This window comes from Rousettus aegyptiacus, unplaced genomic scaffold (genome assembly GCF_014176215.1).
Source record: "Rousettus aegyptiacus isolate mRouAeg1 unplaced genomic scaffold, mRouAeg1.p scaffold_m13_p_3, whole genome shotgun sequence".
Taxonomy (NCBI): Eukaryota; Metazoa; Chordata; class Mammalia; order Chiroptera; family Pteropodidae; genus Rousettus; species Rousettus aegyptiacus.
In genome coordinates this window covers 11,561,756-11,568,548 of record NW_023416306.1, presented here as the reverse complement: position 1 = coordinate 11,568,548, position 6,793 = coordinate 11,561,756, and positions in this window count along the sequence as shown.

Below are 6,793 nucleotides of genomic sequence, written 5' to 3'. Positions count from 1 at the left end.
CGAGTTGGGTCTCTCGGATTCCTGCACAGAGCCCAGCACAGTGCCAGGGTCGTCCAGGCCTCCCGAGTCTGAGCAATCAGCGCAGGGTTGATGCAAAGCGAGTCGAAGGCACTTTTACAAAACTGGATGTTTTAAGGAACCATTTCTGTCTTCGTTTAAACACACACACACACACACACACACACACACACACACACACGGCCATTTTTTTCATGAGTTTGTGTATATCAATTAAAATTAAGGAGCTTAGTGCTGGTATAGAATTTTTGTTTAAAAGATACAGCCTTTATTTTTGCGAATCTGACAACAGCTCCTTCTCTATCAGACCTCTGATGTCTGCAGGACCGTCTGCAGAGGGAAGAATGAAGCTGCCCATTTCGTTGGATTTTCTTTTAGTCACTCAGAGGCACCCATTAAACCTTCTTTATGTATTAGGGTGCCATTTTTTTTGTCTTGACACACAAGTGGAGTTGGGAACTGTGCTTTACGACTTTGGTTTTGCTCGTTTTTTTAAAACCTGAATGTATTTAAGTCTCCCACCCACCCAGGACAGAATTTCTTCCGGCTTCTGACCAGAAAAGCCAATCCTGCAGGACAGGGTCCCGCTGCTGAAAGGAGGGCCTCCGAAGGACCTGGAGGAGAGACACCTATTTTTGGACAAGCAGAGGGTCTCAGGGGCCTCAAAGACAGGCAGTCTGGGTGGGGGTGGGGGCGGAGGTTGACTGGATGTGGCCTCTGTTGGGCCTTTCGGTTATAAGAGAAAAGGATTCAGAGTTTTGAGTCTCTGATTTAAAATTTCATTGATTCTCTGTCCACTCCATGAAGGTTTGGGCACCGATAAAAGCCATTCCCTGGCCGTGCCTCCCTCCCTCCCCCGGCTTCCTCTCCGCCCCAGACCAGTGTAAGTGAACAGGCAACCTGACTTCACGCTCTTCATGTGCCACATCCTGTTTTCAGATTAATGAGCTCATTTGGTGGAAATTTACTAAGGGAAATAATTTAATTTTGGAAAGTACCAAAAACTTATCTTTAGTCACTTGGCTTATTTTGGGGGGCTCTTGAAATAGAGGGGGCATCACCGGAGGACCTCTGAGCGCTCAGAGAACAGCGAGGCCGCAGAGATCGAAAGCCAAGACTCGTGAGGCTGAACCTGACTCAGAAAGGAAATGAAACTCTTTGGAGACCACTCATCTCTACCCAGTAGAAAAAAAAAAATTTTTTTTTTTTTTCTAAAAATAAGTTTAAAAAGAAAAGTAGTCCATCTGGCTGAGGCCTAAGGTCCGGTGGTGAGCCTGGGGTCATAACTGAGGAACGAGGAAGCAAACCCCGGGCAGTAGGGAGTGTCGAAGCCTCGGCTCTCCTGCCTGCATCCACATCCGCTCTCCTTGCTCAAAGAGGCACCAGAAGGCTTCCATTCTCCAGTTTCACTCTCGACATTGAAGTTGCCTGCCTAGCCTCATAGCCTTTTGAGCTTCTGGCTCCTGTCAGGAACTAAGGACTGAATGGCAGGAGGACTCGGATATGAAAGTTTTGCGAGCCTTTCTGCATTGAAGATGGTAGAGTACAAGTGACCAGCTCCTTAAGTGTCTTACCACCTCCCTATTTCCAGAGCAGAGATTTTTAATCCCTTTTAAGGTGCAGAGTAGAAAAATGGTGAAAACTGCCAAGGTCCTGACAATTTAGTACTGGGATGAAAGGAATTATGTGTTCTCTCTGCCCCCGTCTGGAATCTGTAGCGATCTATTGGAAGCTATATTTATGTGTTGCAATGAGCACTGGACCAGGAGTCAGGAGACCCATGTTCTGCTTTATCCTCCTGCCACTAAACCGGTTGTTTGGGGAGGGTCATGGGAAGATAAAGAAATTAATGTTTAAGTACTGATTCAAGAAATTATAGTGTATAGATACTTTTTTTTTTTTAGCAGAAAATTATCTTGATGATAAGAATAAAGCACCTCTGAAGTTCTTTGAATCGTAGCCTCCAGAACTGTCCCTACGATGTTTTCAACTATTTGTGGGACTGGCCACTTGGGAAGTGCAATGTGGGTTTCGGTATATGACGGGGGTGCCAGTGCCACTCGTGGTGGTGGTGACACGGTCCAGGCGAATTGCTTGGCAGATAAACCCTTTGATAAGCAAAGCTCCTAAGATGCCAATAACAAGGACGACAAATATTGTTAGATTAATACTATCCGACCTAAGGCTTCTCTTTGGCCGCCCAGGTGCCCTGTTCTAAGAGATCGGTTTAGCCATGTGTCAAATTACTACCTTCATGGACTCTGGCGATAAAGACTTTCCCAAAGGTAGACAGCCCGCGCCTCCAAGGCCCTTTGCTGGGCTAAGGCACTGTTGCACTTCCTCACAAGGCTGGGTTTCCCGGGCTTTTGGCTGGTGCAGAACAAGAGTGACTCAATGTTCTAGCCCAACAGCAGTCGCCGTCTGGCTTGGGAGGCATGCAGCCTGGAGGTCCGCAGCTCAGTCCGTCCCGAGGACTCAGCCTGAGAGAAGAGAGTCAGGCAGTGGAGCGAACTCTCACTCAGGAATCAGGAGATCTGCCTCTGCCGTTGACTGTAGGGCTGTGAGGAAGCTCCTTCCTATCCTTGGGCCTCATTTTTCTCATCTGCAAAGTGGGAGGATGACCTCAGAGGAATCCTTCAGGGCAAACCTGGTAGTCATTCAAACCCTGGTGCTGGGTCAGGGGTGAAACTCTCCCTGTCGAGGAGGCATTCTCCCCACCTGGACCAGGAACCCATACAACAGATGCTGGGAGCTTCCACATATTGCCTGATTTTTTGGACTCCAGACTTCCGGACTTTTTTTTTTTTTTTCTCTTTTTTTCTTTTTTAATAGAAAGCAATGTGAAAAACCTCCTCTGACGAATTTTTTTTTTTTTTTTTTTTTTTTTTTTCAGAGCTGAAGCCAGATGAATTTCCAGCACAAGTCAAGACTTGGAAGCAAGAATGTAGGGCGGGGAGTCAGAACCAGGAGACAGCCTGTGCTCCCTCAGAGAATGCCCAAGCTGGGGGCTGGGAGGGCCATGAGTGTGGGCTTGAGGGTTGCTCATCTCTTCTGATCTTCTCCTCTCACAAAAGGGGAAATGGGCCCAGAGAAAGGTACGAGCTTGCATAGTGAGTCAGAGGTCCAGAGGCCTCTTCTCTGTTCTGGTACCCTTTGGTCCCAAAATGTCTTAATAATATCATGTCCTTTCTTGTTCCTGCATTCACTTCCCCTTGGATATCTCTCCACGAGACGGCCCGGGAGCGGGGCATGTGAGTGTTCGTAGGCCCTTTGTGCACTGCCTACATCTTACACATAGGAAGTGGGGGTTCAGGGTGGCACAGTAAACATTAAGAGAAACTATTTGCCATCGTAGGAGGATCTAGGAAAATATCATTCCTACCTTTCACATGGGTGGGTTGCCAAAATGTATTTAACAAATATAGTTTTAGCATCTACCATGACACAATTTGCCCTTTTTAAAAACAAGTGTAGCATGTACATCTAATGATACTTTCTGAGAAGATCATTCTTAACCATTTTGGAGCTATGTAATTGAGGCATTTTCAAAACGCAAAATCTGATGGACAAGAAAAGCCATTCTGTCTGGCTGCCATCCTTGAAACCATCTTCTGCCGGCAGCCTCCAGCCACACAGACAGAGAGGCCGGGGTAGGGCCCACAGCCCTCACTGGCCCCTCCAATTGCTGAAACTGGAGCTGCCCGGGGAGGCCGGGGCCCTGGCACCAGCTCCTGCTTCTCCTTTCACAGGGAACATGTCTGCACATGAGCCCTCCCAAGCCACCTTGGAATCCCTCCAAGGACAGACCTGGAGACGGTCCAGGAGGGAGGGTGCTCCTGGGAAGGACGCATCTATGGGAAGCAGAGACTGCGGCGCGCAGGCACACATGTGCAGATGCTTGCAGGATGGCCAGATCGTCCACGTTTTTAAGAGAAGCTGGAATTCTGGATTTTTATGTGGAATGTCTTGAGTTTTAAAATACTCCATGAGCCAAAAAAAAACAAAAAACAAAAAACCAGACTCGAATGAAATGGGCATCCCACAAACTGTCTGCAGGCCACTACTTTTGTGACCTCTGACAGAGCCTGGTATGCCATACACACAGCCTCAGCAGATGAGCTTACACCCCACAGGTAGCTCGCCCAGGCTTTGCACGTTGTATGTGCTTATCCAAGTTCATACTTTGTGTGCACGTACAGACACCAGTCATTGAACATTGATGTACACATGCTATCTCCCAGGATGTTGTTATAATATTTCCATTTTCCAAGTAAGGAGACCGAGTATTGGAAATCTCCAAGGTCATATAGCTAGCTACTGGTCGGACCTTCATCCCGGGCTGCTTGACCACAAAGCCAGTGTTTTGACCGCCACACAAATTGCCACCCAGATGCCTGCACTCTGGACTGAAATTCCAGCTAATTGGCTTCCTTTACTAAACTCAGCCCTGTGAATTCAGAGACTATGTTTTAATTGCTATTGCATCCCCATCACCTAGCACTGTGCCCAGGGGAACGTAGAAGATGCTCAATAAATATTGGTGGGATTGCGCGTGGACGCACATAAACCCACACAGGCATGTGCTTCCACCACAACCAAGGACACCTGAACACTCACATTCCCACAGACACACCACCCACCCCCATCCCTCACCTCCCAAGGCATCAGACAGAGCCGGGCCTTCTCAACTCCCCCTGCCAGTCTTGCCCAAAGCCTTCACAAATTAGTTCCTGGAAATCTCGAGGCAGCTGTGGTGTTCTTTTTCCCTAACTCAGGAGACAGCTCAGCAGTTTTGTTTTTCAAAGTCTGGGACTCATAAACCTGGATCCTTTCTGCGTTTATTCCACTAGAATTTTCCTTGGCCTGGTGCCTTTCCCCAGGGCCTTGGCCTGGAGGTTATACTCAGAGCGCCCTCTGCTGGGCACCATCCTCCCAACCTAGTGGGCTGTTGCAGAGGTTTCAGAAGGAGGGGGACCCATGTTGGGCTCAACTGCTTTACAGATGGGGAAACTGAGCCAGATGGTGGCAGTGGGCAGAGTTTGGGGGGGTGAGGGCTCATGCCAGTTATGTGCCAGGTTTTATGATATTTTTTTTCACTGTTAAAAGTGAAAAAGAAGAGAGAGCTTTTAGAGCTCAGACACAGCCGAGAAAGGCCCTCTGTTCTCCCCAGGCCTCTGTGTGGAGCAGATGGCAGAGGTTTAGCAACTTTATAAGATGCAACTTTATCCTTGAATCTCTACTACATTTAATAGGTGAGGAGACACAGACAGGTGTTGGGAGGAATATTTATTGAGCGTCTGCTATGTGCTAGCGAGGCTTACAAATTCTCTCTCATTAATCATCGCAGCAATGTTGTGAGATAGATGGCTTTGTTTCCATTTCACAGATTAAGACATAGAGGCTGAGCGAGGGCTCGAGATCCGAAAGGGATGTGGGAGAGCTTAGACTGGAATCCAAACCTACTGTTTTCTTGGCTTTGCAGCCTCCTGGATTTTTCCTATTTGGCTTCAGCAGGCCCAGGGCAGAGCCTTTGTGGCTGGGCTCATGGAGGCAAGGTTTTTATGGCTGTCATGCTCAGAAAAGGAAGCCTCTCTTCTAGGCCTCTTCCAGAGGTCAGCATTGGGGGCCAAAAGGGTAACGGGTCGAGCAGCCTCATCGGGCTAGAAGCTGAGGGCCCCAGAGCTGGGAGGAGGGTCCTGGAACTGGCAGCTGTGCCAAAGCCCCTTAACTCACAGTAAAAACAAGATTGGATGTCTTTATAAACTGAATTCATGAGAGATTCCAAAGAGCAAGGGTTTTCCTGGAAAAGAAAGCAGGTCCTGGAAGGTTTTTGTTTTATTTTTCTTCTTAATGAGGTTCTGGTTAATGACACAAGGAAATGAAGAACACATTTCACTAAGAATTAGTCACTGCCCTCCCCAACCCATCCTCCATCCTACTGCCCTATTCAAAACCTTCAAAGCTTCTCACTTCCTTCAGGGAAAAATCCAATTCCCTTATCTTGTTGGTCTTTTGTCTAGCTCGGCCTTCTCTCCTACTTGTGTCTTTTAAGCAGACCACCTAGGGGTCTCTGTGCACACTTCCCTTCATTCCCACTGCTAGGCATTTGCTCACATCATTTTCTCTCTCTGAAAAAACTTCATTTCAGTTTATTCAGATCTTAGTCATTCTTCAAGACCCTGCTGAGAGGTCACCTTCTCCATGGAGTCTCCACTATGCCCGATAGGAAACATTCTGCCTTGTGCTAACCTTAGAGGTGCATGTTCTAGTTCCCCTAAGAGACTGAACCCCTAGAGGAACAGTGTTGAACTCACTTTGATTCCTTTATATGGGCACACAGGAGCACGCACGCACGTGTGTGTGTGTCTACCCTTTATACCACTTAGCAGGTGCTACAGAAAGAGCCCGAGACCCTCCGCTCTGTCATTAGGTTAGAGCTGAACAAAGATCTTGATAGAGCTTTGCCATGTCTTCCATTTTCAAGTCAAGACAGAGGGGCTTTGTGGAGTCTACTTAGTTGACAAACGCCATGGTAGTCTGAGATGGCGAGACAGAGTGGACTGGCATTCGAAAGCCTCCAGGGAAATATAGAGGATGAGAGATGGGGACCATCTTAGACAAACAAGACAAAGGAGAGGTGGCACTGTTCGGATCGTCCTGAACACCCTTCCCAGCCTGGCTCCTTATCGGTGAAATGAAGGGAGGTTGGTTAGATGATCTGTAGGAGATCTTTAAACTTCGGTATTTTATGATTTTACATAGGAGGTTCACAAGG